Raw genomic sequence first — 18,717 nt, forward strand, 5'->3', positions numbered from 1 at the left:
AAGAGTGGGTCACTGTGGCTATTGATCATGTGCCATAACCTCCCATACGATGGCTGTGCATTTATTGCACTGCAATGCTGCTTGGCGGGTTGTCTCTTGTAAAAAAAAAAACAGCAGGAAAAACAATGTGTGCTCAATGAAGGGGCCTAACAAGTCAATCAGATATGGTTCACTTATTCAAATCAATGTTTATCTTTTTTTTTTCTTTTTTTTTTAACAACACTTGGCTTTAACTATGGTGTAGTATGTCAATAATAGTTTTAAACTAGTCCCTAGTTGATTTGCAAAAGAAGCATCACATATTATCACAATTTTAGTTAATAACGAGAAAATTCCTGCAAAAATTTTGAACCTCAAGCCCGATGTCTGCTGTGCCACACCGCCGAGCAATGCCATGCGTACATTACATGAGGAATTTAGAAAAAAAAAACCATGCTAACTATTGGCATGCTAGCATCTAGGGGGATGGCACTCTATAGCCAAAGTGTCTAGGCGGTCCTACAATATCCCTGCATCACGCCATGTCTGGATTAGCCTTTAGATATGAGAAATACAGCTAAAATATTAACATGCTAACGGATATCATGCTAACACCAAAAGTGCAGAGAAAGCATTCCTACATCATGCTATGTGTATGTAGGCCTTTAAACAGGAGTAAAATAGTCAAACTTCCAAGATGCTAACAGTTAGCATGGTGACACTTAAGTGGCGAAAGTTCTAAGGCAGTTCCATAGTGTCCACACACGGATGCCTCCCTGGCGAGGTGTTCTGGGCATGCCCAGCCTGGATAAAAAGGCCCCTGGGCAGACCTAGGACACACTGAACGCCTTGGTGTCCTCCCGGTGGAGCTGGAGGAGGTGGCTAGGGACCGGGAAGTCTGGGCTTCCCTACTGACACTGCTGCCCCGGCTACCCGGACCCGGAGTACTGCAGCGCCTCAGCATATTGCAATGTTCTGTATATTATTGTTTGATTAGCAAGAACAATGATATAATACATTAAAGGCTGCACGGTGGACAAGTGGTTAGTGCACTCGATTTCCCGGCATCTCTGTGTGCATGTTCTCCCTGTGTGTGGGGGTTTTCTCCGGGTACTCCGGTTTCCTCCCACATTCAAAAACATGCTAGGTTAATTGGTGACTCCACATTGTCCATAGGTATGAATGTGAGTGTGAATGGTTGTTTGACGTGGCCTGTCAGAGTATGATGCAATGACGTGTGTGTAAAAGAGCAAACTGCAACCCTGCTAAAAAAAAAAAAAAAAGAAGAAAGGGCGGTGAGTACTTAGAAGTCAGGAGGAAGTGGTCGCTCAGAATTGTTTGCAGTGTCATTTTTAGTTGTTCATTGTTGGTGCTCTCCTATGTTCTCTGTTATCCACTCCAAGGTTATGGTTTTTTAGATTGAGGGCAAAGCCCACAGCTGCCTGCTTGTTTTGTGGGATTGCATTGTCAATACAAAGAGGCAGCAGCGCTGGAATTATTTGCAGCGTTAATAGTGGTTTGATGATGTCATTCTCAGTGACCTGAAGGCAAATTGACCCCTGTTGTGTGAGTATTTCTTAAATGCCACCTGCACAATTATAGTTGGAGTGTCCCTGAGCTGCTACACGTTGGGTTTGTTTTGTCCGTGACACACACACACACACACATATCTACAGTTTAAATTGCTGACCCATACCTCCACATGTTCTAAAAAACATGTTCAGTGAATGTCAGTTGGAATTATATTCCCAACCGTGATGGTGAAATTATTTATTCATTATGAGAGCATCATGAGAGCATTTTGCCATGAAAATCCAAACATATCAGCCCAGCACAAATATAATACATTTGCATGAGCTCCCAATATGGCTTTGTTAGTATTTAAATTTTAATACACAACAAAACAAGTCATTTTAGTTAAACTCAAAAATTCTACTATTAGGGAAAAAATAACCAAATTCTGCCAAAATAAACAAAGCTAAAATGGCATACTAAAAGAAGAAAAGATAAAATTCTCCAGAGCGATACATAATTCATGCTCATGACTTTTACAAGAAGCATTGTGTGTGTGAGTGTTACAAGGCTTCCTCGATAGATTTGTGGATTTTCAGGGGCTTTTTCATTAGTAAATGCTAAATAGTAATAATTAATATTGGACATCTTAATATGGATATCTAAATGCCTGTATGCCCAAGTATAGTGGAACCTTGGTTAGCATCAACCCAATACAATACACTCATATGTGACCTTACTCATCTGTATACACCAGTCATTATTTGCACTATGACCCATTTATTATTGCACTAAAATTAATATATCTGCAATATGTCTGCTCCTGCATATGCTCCTGTGCAATACTATGTGTATAGTTTGGATATCTTGTATATATCTTGTATATATCTTGTTAAATTGTCTTTTTTACTCTACTTTTATATACTTTTTTTTTAACTTGACTACTGCACTGAAAGGAGAAGCTCTCCAATCTCCTTGTACATCTTGTATAATGACAATAAAGGCCATTCCATTCCATTCCATTCCAATTAGAAAAGCAGAGGCTTGTGGTGTAACTGTGTTAGTTAGCAAAGAAGTACAGAATCAACCACTGACCAGGGCTATCCAAAGTGTGGATCGGAGGTCATTTGAGGCCTGTGGCTGTTTTTTATTGGCCCATTCTAAAAAATAGCATTTTAAAAAGAAAACTGTTACAAAAAGACAGCAATTTTTTTGTAAAAATTAATTAAAAAAAATTGAAAAATTAGCAATAATTTTACAACAGTAAAGTAAAAAAATATTAAGAGAAAAAAGTGGTAATTTTCTGACAATAATGTCGGAATATTATATCATTTTAGTAGTTGAAATACTACAAAAAAAAGAAAAGTTGTAATATTATTAGAAACAATCACAAACAAAATAAAGTTATAATGTTTGGAAAACATCAATAAATAAATCAAATAAAGGTACAATCAATAAATAAAGGTACAATTGTGTGTGTTGTGCTAACCTCAGTAGCTTTGCATGAAAAGAAAGTGAAAAGTAAGGAAGAGGTGATGATTGAGGAAGTTGAGGAAAAAGTGATAATATTATGACAATAAAGTCAAACTGCATCCATCCATTTTCTATGCCGCTTATCCTCACTAGTGCCGTGGATATGCTAGCTGACTTTGGGTGAGAGGCGGGGTACACCCTGGACTGGTCGCCAGCCAATCACAGGGCACATATAGACAAACAACCATTCACACTCACATTCATACCTATGGACAATTTGGAGTGGCCAATTAACCTAGCATGTTTTTGGAATGTGGGAGGAAAACGGAGTACCTGGAGAAAACCCACACACGAGGAGAACATGCAAACAGAGATGCCTGAGATACCACTCGTCCACCGTGCAGCCTTTAATGTTTTTCATTATTTTTCCTAATCAAACAATAATATCCCGATCTCCTAACTGTGTGGCCTACATGCTAACCACTCGGCGGCCCTCATTGGTAGAAATCTTCATCTGAGGTCAATATTGGCATGTGTACTGCGTACCTTAGTATCCTAAATACTAAGTGCTCTGTGTGTCAATGTCAGCGACAGTGTAGCTCTTTCTCACTGTTTCAAATTGACTCTTTTTCAAGGTGTTCTTTTATTCCAGCATGGTGATGTGGACCACCACTTTTGCAGCTCTTGATCATGAATTATAAACACGGAGGACTTGCCATGCGTGTGAAATGGCATTGTTCACAGTTTGTGTCACATCAGTGAATGTTTAACTAGGCACAACAAAACCTGTTCAATATTTCACAATGCAGGGAGCAACTGAGTGACGAGCTACGGCTGCACTGCTGCTCTTTTAGCCTCCTCCTATCTCTCTTATCTGATGTCACATCCTCTGAGGGGCCTCTGTTGTTCATCTGCGTCATAAAACTGTGCTTCAAAAACACTTTCTCATCTGGTCAACAAGTGTTGATTCATAACCCTTCTAACCTAACTATCAGCCATTGCATTAGCTACAAGTTTTTTAACATTATAACCAATGCAGTCTAATGAGAGTCAATATATGCTGCATGTTAATTACTGTGAGTGACTTGTACTTGGTAGTGATGTAGTACTTCACTGCATCATACTGACTGTTTTGCTATTTTGACTCTGGAGGTAAATGTTGGAAGCAAAATATTACAAATGCTTCAATATTATATCAATAATAAACAATACTACACCACTACAACCACACACAGAGCAGGATATTTGATACATCTTATTAGAGCAGGGGTCTCAAACTCACGGCCCGCGGGCCGCTAGTTTGAGACCACCAGTTTGAGGCCCCCGCCTCGATATGAAAGTGTAATTTGTTTAATTTGTTTTTTGATTTGCTTATTTATTTTTCCATCTTATTTTGTTTTGAAAATGTAAAATTAAAATTAAACATTTATTTAATAATTTAATAATAAATAAAAATTCATTTGTTTCATTTGTTTCATTTGTTTCATTTGTTTTTTGATTTGCTTATTCATTTTTCCATCTTATTTTGTGTCGGAAAATAAAAATTAACATTAAACATTTATTTAATAATTTAATAATAAATAAAAATGTATTTGTTCATTTGTTTCACTTGTTTCATTTGGTTTTTGATTTGCTTATTTATTTTTTCATCTTATTTTGTGTTGAAAAATAAAAATTAACATTAAACATTTATTTAATAATTTAATAATTAATAAAAATTAATTTATCATAATTTATTATAATTTAATGTTTTATCAGAGCTTTTGCAAAGAACCAAAGCACTGAAAAAGTGGAGGGTATAGCAAAAGCATTGAAGACTATTATATTATATATTTATTCATATTTAATATAATTAATATTTATTAATATTTTTCTTATTTATTTTTATTATTATTATCTTTTTTAATATATATATATATACTTTTATTTTTATTTTATTTTTTTTAACCTGATGCGGCCCAGCGTCACCCAGACCCTAGCTCCAGTGGCCCCCAGGTAAATAGAGTTTGAGACCCCTGTATTAGAGCATACATTTGTATGTGCAGCATTAAAAGGCAAATGGGTACATCAAGGTTTGGGTCTCAGAATTCCAGTAAAAAGCCAGGAATTATTAACGCAGGCTCTATTGAACAGAAGTGCCACAAGAGTACAGACATTGTGAATGGAGCTAAAAAGAAGCAAAGGCTTTGCTCTTCTCATTTTGTGAGCAATGTTTGCACCGGAGACCCCTCATCTCCTGAGCCTCAACCTCAGCTTTTCACCTCCTCCACTTACGTATACAGGAAGTTGTGTGATTAGGCAGTCGCTAATCAGATGTGACGAGGCAGGCTTTTAAGTCACACACCATCATGCATGCAGCCTGCTTAAATGTTGATGGGTGCATGAGAGATTAACGGGCAAGCATACTGATGGGACGTGCACTTCCTTGGAGTGGTCAACCTGTGGAGGACTTGTGTCTGGATAACATGCTGGATGATGTTAGTTTGTTTGTAGAAGTACGGGACAAAAGACTTGGACTAAAATAGACAATTGGAATGAAATGTTACTTGTCTATAGGTATGAATGTGAGTGTCAATGGTTGTTTGTCTATATGTGCTCTGTGATTGGCTGGTGACCACTCCAGCCCGAAGACAGCTGGGATAGGCTCCAGCACATCCGCGACCCTTGTGAGGATAAGCGGTAGAAAATGAATGAATGAATGAATGTGGACAGGGCCTATGATGCTGGTTCATTGTCTAGGATGTATGCTGCCTCTTGCCCAAATTCAGCTGTGATAGGCTCCAGCCTGCAACACCAGTGGGGACAAGCAGAATAGAAAATAGATGGATGTTTGTACCTTGTACCTTTTGGTGTGTTGCTTTGCACCCAGCTTGTGCTGTGATTTTTTTTTTTTACTTTTTCCCGTGTTGCGGACTCCTTCTGCTGTACTTTTTGACCCGTTTGCATCACATATTTTTTGTGCTTTTTGTTCAGTAAACCTTTTTTGATCTCACTTCATGTCTGTCTGCTTTAGGATTCTAACACACGGCTGTGCCGCCCTTGTGACACCCTTGGTGGAAAAAGTTTTGGACAACCCTGATGGAAAGAGTTCTTCGTTTCTTCATCCTTTTTTGTTAGAGTAGTTGAGAAAGATCCTTCATTCATTCATTTTCTACCGCTCTTTCCTCACGAGGGTCGCGGGGGGTGCTGGAGCTTATCCCAGCTGTGTTCGGGCGAGAGGCGGGGTACACCCTGGACTGGTCGCCAGCCAATCACAGGGCACATATAGACAAACAACCATTCACACTCACATTCATACCTATGGACAATTTGGAGTCACCAATTAACCTAGCATGTTTTTGGAATGTGGGAGGAAACCGGAGTACCCGGAGAAAACCCACGCATGCACGGGGAGAACATACAAACTCCACACAGAGATACCTCAGCGGGGAATCGAACTCCGGTCTCCTGGCTGTGTGGCCTGCGTGCTAACCACTCGATCACTGTGCAGCCATATTGACAAACAAAGACAATATAATGCGCAACCAAGTCAGCTGTTGTTGCTTTACCAGGCTTCTGATTGGCCAGAATTATTTGCAGATGTTGAATTTTTGGGGGAAAAACTCCACTTGCGTGGATGGTGTTTTTATTTTTATTTTTAACACTGGGCTGGAATTTGAACCTTGGTCTCCTAGCTGTGAGGTCTGCGCGCTAACCACTCGACTGCTGTGCCGCCTAGTTGAGAAAGATGATTCATAATATTTGTTATCCCTCTATGTGAATATTACATAATTCTTTAAGCTAATAGAAACAATGTTCTCCGTAAATGGCTGCACCTTTCTGACAACCTGCTTTAACAGGCAAAATGCTTTAAAAAAAAGAAAGTCCTATTATTTGGGGAGTACAAGTCAAGGATCAAATGACATTGGCTCACTGGTAGATGTTTCCAACAAAAAGCCACAAGATGGATAAGCAGCTAAAGCCAAGTGACAGGCAACAATAAAGCAGACAAGAATGTAGACATTTACATTTTGTCATAAGTCGAGCTCCAACGCACCGTGCTGATGTTTAGCCTCAGGCCTTGCCAGACAGGAAGGGATTTGCTATGCTATCGGAATGTTTGATCACTGCCATTGCACAAGCACACATATCACAAAGGTGTCGTGTCTCGCAGATGTTCACTCCTGGTTCTGGAGCTTATTTAGATGTAAACAGGAGGATCTCAGTTTGATGATGTAAGCCAAGCATCCTTTGAGTCTTCAGATGCGGTGTAAGGTACAAGGGATGCCCAGGCAACAAAAGTGGTGTGTCACTGTGTGTCACTGTGTGTCACTGTGTGTCACTGGGTGCTTTATTGGCATCACAGCACAATTACTTGGTCGTGGAGAGAATGGAAGTTTAATCAATGTATGGACCCCGCCCCCTACCGTCAATAATGAAAATGACATCTATAATCAATTAGAGGATGCTCTGTCTTTAGACTTGTCACACTGACAACAACCAATAAAAAACATTTAGGGGGAAAATACATAAGACAAAAGTTGCATAAAAAAATCAGCCTTTTCAAAAAGAATAATGCTAACTTTTAATTGACACTATTGTAGATATATTAATTTAACAATATAATGTTTTTGTAGTTTTTGTAGTATTTTTACTTCAGCACTCTCACATGTGAACTGGTCAGGTGCCACACTTTTTAATGTATTTTATAGTATCTCAATCAGCATCCAGTTGGACAGTTTATGTGGTGTTACTGAGTTCATGTTTATGTTTAAGATTAAGATTAAGATATGCCTTTATTCGTCCTTCAGTGGGGAAATTTGTATTGCACAGCAGCAAGAGTACAGAGTCAGTTAAGCAGTACAAAATACACAATATAGAAAAATAAACAATATAAACAACCCAAGTATTAACAAAAATCAACAGTTTTCCCACAGTTACATACAGATTGCTTAGAAATAACATTATTGACCTTTAAATGTCGGAGGGAAATGTGGATGTTATGATGTGTTTCTTAAGGAAGAGAACGATTGTTAAGCTTTGTATATTTGAATTCTTATTTTTAAGATGCCAGAACTGCAAGGGAATATTAATTTTGGGGGGCAACATGATAACATAAAGAATAAATGATTTTTTTATGTATAATACTTCCAGGTTTATTCCAAACCATGCTTTTCCATGTTCTTCTCCCCTAATGATGAAGATTCTGGGATGCATTACTAACTGGAGACCTCCTGTTGTTTGCAGGGAACACAGCCTCCTCTTCTGGACAAAAGTGAAAGTAGCAAATCCTGTGATGAAGCTCTCATAACACAAGTGAGTAACACCTCTTGTTGCTATGAGCGCAGCAAATCAAGTTTACAGCAATGATGGCAATTCTTCAGGTAATGAAATAGCATTTTATCACCGTGACTGCAGCGATGCTAAATGCTTTCAAAAATCAGCCGATAGTGACTCTCAGTGCCTCATAGGAAATCTTGAAATCCCAAATGTCTGTAGCCACTTCCTCAACAGATAACCAATAATTTGACTTGAGAAAATTCATATTATTGCTGCGGGGAGCGTTAAAAAGTGTTGCATGATCGATGGATCTGATTAGTTTGCTTTGACCGGGAAGCTAATCAGGCGAAAGGGATCAATGGCGGTGGTTGTCACACCGCCTTGTGTTCCTTCTCGCTTCAGATAACTGCAATGTAAATGATGGGACACTAGAGGAAATCCTACTGGGACACATACTAAACTCTTCTTGTGCTGCATGGCGCATGTGGGAATCTGTGCACACACTTTACCTCTTCTTAATCAGTCGTGTTGGAGAAACAACTCTCTATTATGCAGTCCTCTCTGAGTCTCTTATCATCATATTTGTCAGCACTGCTTTGTTCATTTTTCCATATCAGCGCTCGAGTGGTTAGCGTGCAGATCTCACAGCTAAGGAGACCAGGGTTCAATTCCACCCTCGGCCATCTCTATGTGGAGTTTGCATGTTCTCCCCGTGCATGCGTGGGTTTTCTCCGGGTACTCCGGTTTCCTCCCACATTCCAAAAACATGCTAGGTTAATTGGTGACTCCAAATTGTCCATAGGTATGAATGTGAGTGTGAATGGTTGTTTGTCTATATGTGCCGACCAGTCCAGGGTGTACCCCGCCTCTCGTCCGAAGACAGCTGGGATAGGCGACCTTCGTGAGGAAAAAGCGGTAGACAATGAATGAATGAATGAATGAGTTTCCTCTGCTGTTAATTTCACAAAGAATAAAGAGCAATTTATAAGAATTGACACGCATATGTTGGAGGTTACAGCAATGGATACCTGCTAAATTCCAGCCCGGTGTTAAAAAAAATAAAAATAAAAACACCATCCACACAAGTGGAGTTTTTCCCAAAAAAATTCAACAGCTGCAAATAATTCTGGCCAATCAGAAACCTGGTAAAGCAACAACAGCTGACTTGGTCGCGCATTATATTGTCTTTGTCAATATGGTTGCACAGTGTTCGAGTGGTTAGCACGCAGACCACACAGCTAGGAGACTGGAGTTTGATTCCCCGCTGGGGCATCTCTGTGTGGAGTTTGCATGTTCTCCCCGTGCATGCGTGGGTTTTCTCCGGGTACTCCGGTTTCCTCCCACACTCCAAAAACATGCTAGGTTAATTGGCGACTCCAAATTGTCCATAGGTATGAATGTGAGTGTGAATGGTTGTTTGTCTATATGTGCCCTGTGATTGGCTGGCGACCAGTCTAGGGTGAGCCAAAAAGCTCAATTTTACCTGTACACACAAGTCTGAGTTTTTAAAAATCTCATTTCTGGCTGCAGTTTTCCGAAACTATTCATTAAAAAAAATATCTGTACTCGTGTGCACATAGCCTAAATTTCAGCGGTTATGGGGATAATTAACCAGCAATTAATCGATTATTGCTCATGTTAAACCAAATCAAGGGCACCTCTGCTGGTTGCAACCAAGTAGTGTACTCGATTTTGCATCAATTTCTTCAAATCACCATTTTCATCCTGACACATATTGCTAATGAGCAGCTAACCAGTGAGTTGATTATTATGCTCATCATGATAACAACCTTGACAACAGTATCAGTACCCTGAGATCTTCACAACAAAAATTGCAATAGGTTGTGTCTTTTATTTTTGGACCAATGGCCAGACTGACAGCCTCTGATGAGCAGCATGTATGAGCATGTCTGCTTCTGCATGTGCGAAAGGTGTACCATCACCTGATGATATGATACGTGTACATGCATGTGTGTGTGTGTACGTGTGTGTGTGCCTACCAAGAGAACAGAGAGCCCCTGACTCCCTATCTTGACAAAGTTAGGTAATTAACGACAGAGCCTATTAAAGGGGGAATATTCAGCCAGTGATAAATGGCTTTAATAACAGGGGCATGTTCCCTCTAACAGAGACAGATCCTCCCTGCCCACCAGATAAAACTACCCAGACTCCCATCCCACCACCCTCTTTATCTTGCCTTCTCCCAGTGGACATCTCCTCTTCATTTTCTCCGTCTTTTTGTTTCCTTTTTTTCCTCATTTTTACAAAAAAAGTTCCATCTTTCACTCTGTCAGTGTGATTTTCCTGCAAAGTTGAATTGAGCAGAACAGCATTTTCATCTGCATGCATGCATGGTTGTGTTGTTAGACTCTTTGTGAAAGGGGGCATGCAAATTGGACAGTTAAGACGCACTAGGACCGATTTATGTTGCCGTGCAGCGCTTTTAACAGGAGCTGCGCTTCTGCTCTATGTGTCCTGGTGGGTTTAGGGGCCAAGGCCTGACCACGGGGGTCACATCCATCACAGCCCCTCAGTGTGAGATAGGTCCAGATGTTTGTCCTCATTAGAACACAAGGAAACATTCAAATGACTGAACCCTAAGCAGACGTTCTTTATCCCCAATCAGTATGGTCTTGCATAGAAGACGTAATGTGGATGATCTTACAGACGTGCGAGTTTCAGTCGGGATTCTTATTGTCTTCTTAACTAATTAAATAATCATCTCCCAGGACCAAAGTCAGTTAATGCATTAAATACACATAAGAATCGAATTAGGGTCCCCTATGTGTAGCAGGCTGGGGGACGGGTGTCATAGGGGACCCACACTGCAGACAGACATGACACACAATGCCAACACTTTGGGAATTAATAGAGCATTTCCAAGTACTAGTGGCAATTGTTGCTTCATTGTATTTTTTATATGATTGTCAAATAATATACTCACAAAATATTAGTTTGCATATTAAGTTCAATTTCTCATGGCTTTATTCGTCTTGACAAATGGTCAACTATTCTGAGCAAGATTAACATGGCTGATAATGTTGCTAATCTGTTCTTAATTGAAGCAGAAAGGGGAGTCTTCCACTATATTTCCCATTATAATTAGCTTGATAACATTTGATGAATTACAGCACTCCTTTCCGTCCTCCGCCACATGACATACGAGTGTGGACATAATTCTTATTCATGCAGGGGCACGGTGACTGATGCCATTTAAATTACACCTCCTCCAAGGAAAGTATTCAGGAATACTTTGTGGAATGGGAGTTCACCGTAAATTGATATATCAAGAAAATGAAGGGTGTCAGAATTTGATTACAATGACAAAACTTGAAAAATGACTAATAAGATGAGCATCAGATGGAATGCACAAGGTTGAACGCTCCCTTCCGTTCATCTGGATGTTTCTAACATAACTAACATGTTCATTTTATGACAGGGGTCTCAAACTCAATTTACCTGGGGGCCACTGGAGCTAGGGTCTGGGCAAGGCTGGGTCGCATCAGGTTTTCCAAAAAAAAAAAACACATTTATTAAAAACAGAAAAATATACAAACTTTTTCAGTGCTTTGGTTCCGATTTTCTACAATAAAAGTTCTGATAAAACATTCCACTGTTCTCAAATATCTTAATTTTTATTTTTCTGCACAAAATAAGATGAAAAATAAATCAAGAATAAAGAAAATCAATCAATCAGTAATAAATAAATAAATATAATAATAATAATAAAACGGCAAATAATAAAAACTTAAGAAACCACATATAGTTGGTGGGTAGACAAATTATTTTTTTCAAATTAAAATGAACAAAGCATTATTAGAGCCCTGTAGACATGACAAAACACGACTATAGTCACATTTATACTCTTTTTATTTACAACATATTGCGCAACTGCAGGGTCTTGAGACACATGCTAACTCGCAAACTAGAATGCTAGCGACCTAAACGGTAGCCTTCAAGTTATTTCCTTTAAACTTAAAAAGCCAAAAACGTACCACTTCCACACGGATAGGGAGTATAACTATTAACAGTTATTTAACCTTTAACATGAACATTAATCAAACGTAATCATTTTTTCTGGGTACATGATACCATACAGCATCCATATCAAACTTACGCGGGCCGCACTAACATTAAACTTTCATTTCAAGGCGGTGGCCTCAAACTAGTGGGGCCGTGTGTTTGAGACCCCTGTTTTATGACCATGCATGCATTGTGTGTCAATGAATAAGAACTAGCATGCTGGTATTTTGTACTGCATGCTTACTAACTATTATGGCACTTTAAAAACTTGACGTGCAGTTGCACTATTGCAATATATCAAATGTATTTTAAAAATGTACAACAGTACACAGCCAATCAAAATAGCGACCATCTTATTTTCGATATGTAGAGCTTTTTGTAAAGCTATCGCCTCAACTGCTGCTTAATATCATCTGACTGAGACTGACGGCAGTTTAAACCCTCAACTACAATACACTTTATACTCACAGACATAAACACACACAATGAGGCGGAGTTACAATAATTCAACACTGAAAACATAAGCACTCCCTTTTAACTTTTATTGACAATAAAGCCTGTACACAATGGACTTTTATTGCCCATTTTCTTACATAACTTATGGTGATGTAGTGCTGTCTGAAGTGTTTTGTACTACAAAAAAAACTTCTTATACTTACAGTAGCAGCTACTACAGGGCAAACTATAAATCATTATGTATATTAGTGGAATACATTTTTGAGCGTTTCAAATTTCAATTGCGTGCAAATACTGAGAAATATCAAAAAAATAAACTATACAAAATGATAGTAATGTCCAGATACTGTTGAAGTATGCCCACTAGTGGCTGCAAGAAGTATAACGTCAATCAATTGACCAATTACCATCCATCCATTTTCTATATGCTGGAGCCTATCCCAGCTGTCTTCAGGTGAGAGGCGGGGTACACCCTGGACTGGTTGCCAGCCAATCACAGGGCACATATAGACAAACAACCATTCACACTCACATTCATACCTATGGACAATTTGGAGTGTTTTTGGAATGTGGGAGGAAACACACACTGTGTGGGCGCTAACCACATCCACCATGCTGCTTCAACCAAATTCCCTTGTTGTCATGAAATTGCTCCAGAAAGACATATAGTCAAACAACCATTCACACTCACATTCATGCCTATGGACAATTTGGAGTCGCCAATTAACCTAGCATGTTTTTGGAATGTGGGAGGAAACCGGAGTACCCGGAGAAAACCCACGCATGCACGGGGAGAACATGCAAACTCCACACAGAGATGGCCGAGGGTGGAATTGAACCCTGGTTTCCTAGCTGTGAGGTCTGCGCGCTAACCACTGGACTGCCGTGCTGCCTAAAAATAATATGTTCCATACATAATGTAAAAAAAAAAAGGAGTAGAAATAATTATTCCACAATTCCAACATCCTTCCATTTTCCCCAACATATTTACTGTGACAGAGACTCCAATTCCCAAAGCGAGCAAAATGAATTACATTATGGATTATTGTGTAATTATGGCGCTCTCCAAAGTCTGATAGAGAAGGAAAATTGGGTTCTGAATATTTCATAATGCAAAGCACCATCTTTGTTGAGGAAATTATTTAGGGATAGCGCACTCATTTTCGGACTAGGTAAAGGTTCATTGCGAGGCACCAGAGAGCAGTAATGGGAAAATTCCAGCCATCCAAAGGAGTCATTTGAGGATGAACATGGCCGTCATTCAGTGAGGACATCATTACTCCTCAGTGAGACAAGCACACACTCTCAGCAGCCATCAAAAGCCATCAAAGTATATGGCCGTTAGAGGTTACTTATTCCGCATATAATTCACAGTCATGTGACAAATATGTCCTTTTGTTTTTTTTTCTTTGTCTGCAAATGAGCTGTGACTTCTCTTCTTGTTTCAGGCAAAACATCCAAGTAATGATTCGCCATTTATGGCAAGTCTTCTTTGGGCATTCCTGGTGAAGATGATGCTCAGACGCTGCCATTTTTGCACATAGCGTGAGATAACATCATCATTAAGGAAAACAGCTTAAGGTTGGAAAAATGACACACTTGATAGGAACACAGACTGGAATGTCAAAAGATAATTTTGCCGCCTGTAGAAAATATATGAAGGAATGCCAGTTTTGAAAAATGTTGCGTTTAAAAGGCAAATCTAAACGTCAGAGAGACAGATACAATAACACAAAGAGAGCACTGCCTTCTGGGCTTCTAAACACAAAAAGGCGCAAGAATCCTATTTTTTCCCAGTTGAAATGAACTGCAATTACCTAGCATCAAGCATACAAAGCAGCTCGCTCACATAGCCTGGAGATGAACGTCTTTGCAACATCACTCTGGCAAACACGGCAAAAGAATAATGTGCTTAATGACAACCAAAGTACATTTTATCGGTCAAATAAAATAGCATGTGGACATGATATACGGCTGCACAATTTAATATGCCGCCATACATGAGCTATGTCAAAAAGGCTGCCGTTTCAAAGATTGCATCAATTTTCATTGACATTGTGAGAGAGGTATTCATTCCACGGCCACTATGGTCCAGTCCATCTATTACATCATCATCATCACCGTGCTGCCTTTCATATTTAGTGACCTCATGAAGTTTTGTTTCTCTTTGTCAGAAGCCCACTGATAATATACAGTATATTAATCCATAATCCATGATACCTGGGTTCAGAGGTCTACTGTTGTGAGTAGTTCACAACAGTAGGAATTCATGTTCAACTTATTTATTTACAAATACATTGCGTTAACTTCAATGTTCTTTGAAAAATGAACAATGAATGCATTCTTTTGAACTCGTTCATGCACAATGCCAGCTAGAAGGAAGACTATAGAAGGAAGTGTGGGCCATTGCCCTTATATTACGCTAATGACAGGTCATTTCAGTACACGTTTCTTTTTCCAGAATTCACATTTTTATACTGATGATTTCAAATAACCCCAAATTGTTTCTGAACTGGCTGCACGGCGGGCGAGTGGTTAGCACGCAGACCTCACAGTGAGAAGACCAGGGTTCAATTCCACCCTCGGCCATCTCTGTGTGGAGTTTGCATGTTCTCCCCGTGTGATTTTCTCCCGTTTCCTCCCACATTTCAAAAACATTCATTCATTGATTTCCTACTGCTTTTTCCTCACGAGGGTTATGGGGGGTGCTGGAGCCTATCCCAGGGTAGCTGCCTACCCTGGACTGGTCGCCAGTCAATCACAGGGCACATATAGACAAACAACCATTCACACTCACATTCATACCTATGGACAATTTGGAGTCGAGGGTGGAATTGAACCCTGGTGTCCTAGCTGTGAGGTCTGCGCGCTAACCACTAGACCGCTGTGCCGCCCATTTCAAAAACCCTTAGGTTAATTAGTGACTCCAAATTGTCCAAAAGTATGAATGTGAGTGTGAATGGTTGTTTGTCTATATGATATCCCTGTGATTGGCTGGCGACCAGTCCAAGGCGTACCCCACCTCTCGCCCAAAGACAGGTGGGATAGGCTCCAGCACCCCCCCCAACCATTATGAGGAAAAAGCAGTAGAAAATGAATGAATGTTTCTGAACTTAATTTGTTGAAATTTATGGCTGACCTAACCTCAACCAAGAATGCATACAAAATGGAGGCATAACTCCGAGACTGACCAGTCCAGGGTGTACCCCGCCTCTTGCCCGAAGACAGCGGGGATAGGCTCCAGCATCCCCTGTGACCCTTGTGAGGATAAGCGGTAAAGCATAGCAAAGCATAGCATTTTTAATGTTGCTGAAATGTCCAACTGAATATGAATATGAATATGAATATGAAGGTTGTTTTTGTCCACTGTTTGTCAGAATGGCGGCACACCAAGTGGCCTGAGTGAGTTTCCTGGTGAAGTACACGAGCCGACAGCCACACCAGTGAGCCTGTCGTCCCCAGTTGGGTGACTTCCGTCTCCCTGGTGATGAGGGTGAGGTCCCCGCGAGATGAAGACAGAGGAGGTGGGCAAGATGGAGACAGCAGTGAAGGAGTCGTGTGCGCATTCCAGATCAGGTGTTTCTCCTTTAACGGTTGAGGTCGTGTGTCAGGTCAGTGGGAGCTAATTTTAACATGAACCAGCAGGGTGTCAAGGTTTATCTTAAACCTGACGTAGACCCACCGGGCCCTTCTCTTAGCATGCAAATGAGACAGGGACAAATGTCCTGTCACTTCTGGGGCCCCTTGTCCCAAAGTGCTTAACAGTCTTTGCTGTCACCCCCCCCCCCTTTCTCTCTCTCCCTCTCCAATTGCTTCAAAAGCCCTCTCATCCCATCCTCACTCTCTTTTCTCCCTCTTATGTTCTTTAAATGAGCTTTCCAACTCCACTTCTTTCTTGCAATTCAATTTTCCAAGGCCATTATCCCTGGTGTAATGTGGAGGTTAAATATATCAGGGCAGATGTTATGTGAAAATAATTAGTGCTGATGAATAATGCAGTCATTCAGTTGATGAAGGATGGTTGTCAGGGTAATGCAGGGACAAGGGAGGGGCCTCGCTGACAAATTAAAAATATTTAAACGCCCTTTTATAATATTACCAAGCCATCATAGTCTTTCGGCGATACCTTCTCGTCGACATGAAGATGCAGTGCATTACTCAAGTGCATCATCCGTCTCAGTAAAAGGGAGAACTTCTCCCCACAGTACACTTTTCAAAACCTGTCCACACACTAATCATGTGCACTTCCTGGTAATCATTTGCAGGACGTCCCGGAATCTTATCGACAGCCTATGTCTGTCTGTCAGATTCCCTTTTTATTTATTGTTATTACACTCATTCTGCCTCTTACGGTCTCATTCTGCACCCATCAGGTGACAATGAAGGATGTAGGTTTTAAATCATCCCGTTTACAGCGTTGTCCCGGCCAATTGGCCGTCTTGAATCGATAATGCTGGACCAGAACGGCTTTGCCAGTGATAAATGGTCGCACGTCAACGCCATTTCATTAGACATGATGGTTACAGGAGGTAAGAGGAAAGTGCCTTTGACAGGAATCTAATGACTTCATTCATACGAGCCTGTAGCGTCCTCTTAACCAACGCTCCGGACAGTGAAGCCTGGGTTTTTTGGGTTATTAATGCATAGAATAATTATAGTTTGGCATACAGAAGACAAAGGGAAATACAGTAATTGTTTATCACAAATATTTCTTACAATTGGAATATTTTCATAAAGCATAAAAAACATGTTAATGACTGTTATGTTTAAACTGATCTTGGGTTTGTTTTTAAGCAGGGAGCATCTGAGTGTGAATGTGAGTGTGAATGGTTGTTTGTCAATATGTGCCCTGTGATTGGCTGGCCACCAGTCCAGGGTGTACCCCGCCTCTCGCCCGAAGACAGCTGGGATAGGCTCCAGCACCCCCTTGTGAGGAAAAAGCGGTAGAAAATGAATGAATGAATGAATGAATGATCATCCACACGAGGCCGCAGATATCTGGCACTAAAAATGAAGATTTCAAAACTTCCGGACAAAAGTGAAGATTTGGAAAAAAATCCGGCGATGTGTTTGGGTATGGATGTAAATAACCAGAGTTTTACATTTCAACGCAACCTGTGTTTACTTCACAAACAACATGGATGCCATTAGATCTGTGTTGGTTGTAGCAATTGTTCAAGCGCTTTTTGCTTGCTTGTGTTTCCCAAATGCTGCATCATCTTGAAGAGCAGAGGTGAAGAAGTACTTTTAGGTCGGACATTTTCTCTCAAATAATCATTCCACGTCCAAGATATCTTCCTTGTAACAGGCTCCGACGCCGGTTTTGGGTAAGACCGGGACGCACTGCCAGCTGGTGGAAGATGGAAGTTGTGCTTCTGGAGGAATGGCGCAAGAATTTCACGGTCCTCACTTTTATCCATCGCTTCTATGCGGTTATGTGTGGATGTTTTTTTTTTAATACAAGATTGTGTGGACACCATTTTTTTCATAAACAGAAATGGTTAAATATGCAGTTTCTTTTTTTCGACTATTTTTTAGTTCTTGTTTGCCTTGATGTGACCGACTGCTGTTTTGGTTTTGGTTCTGTTTATGATTTTTAGTTGTGTCTTTCCCTCGTTTTGGGTAGCACTGAGGTGACAGGATGGCGGTCAAGTATAGGTTTGGAATTTTTACCTCACCGTCTTTAGGTTTTCCTGGGTTGGCGCATCTTTATTTGGTCATGAAAGGGGTTTTCATTTATTGTTCAGTTTACAATAAAATAATTTGGTGACTTGATTTTTTCACCTTCTGTGTCCTCCTTAAATATGTTACGTTCCCCGTGTCATAAAAACAACCTTCTAAGTATAGTAAGTAACATTATTAGAGCCCTATACATAAACTAACACCCCTATTGTCACGTTTACATTACCCAATATAGTAGACATTAGAGGCACCCAACCATATACCAATACCAAAACAAGACCAGGGAATGGCAAATAACAGGACCACCAGGTCCAGGCAGTTGGTAACAAAATC

The 18,717-nt window shown here is 40.2% G+C and overlaps 1 long non-coding RNA gene across 3 annotated transcripts in view; it reads left to right on the top strand.

Annotated features, from left to right (window-relative positions):
• The window catches only part of LOC131139352 (uncharacterized), a 93,849-nt gene extending 75,132 nt beyond the window's left edge, over nt 1–18,717 (top strand). For 2 of the 3 annotated variants that reach the window (XR_013629663.1, XR_013629661.1), the window contains exon 5: nt 8,191–8,834. This is a non-coding gene — a long non-coding RNA (uncharacterized LOC131139352). Of the gene's footprint in view, nt 1–8,190; nt 8,835–16,079 lie in introns of those variants that run through there. The other variant, XR_013629662.1, reaches the window with a different exon arrangement.

The sequence above is a fragment of the Doryrhamphus excisus genome, linkage group LG13 (assembly GCF_037039965.1).
Source record: "Doryrhamphus excisus strain RoL-2023G ecotype Guam linkage group LG13, RoL_Dexc_Guam_v1.1, whole genome shotgun sequence".
NCBI classification, from domain to species: Eukaryota; Metazoa; Chordata; class Actinopteri; order Syngnathiformes; family Syngnathidae; genus Doryrhamphus; species Doryrhamphus excisus.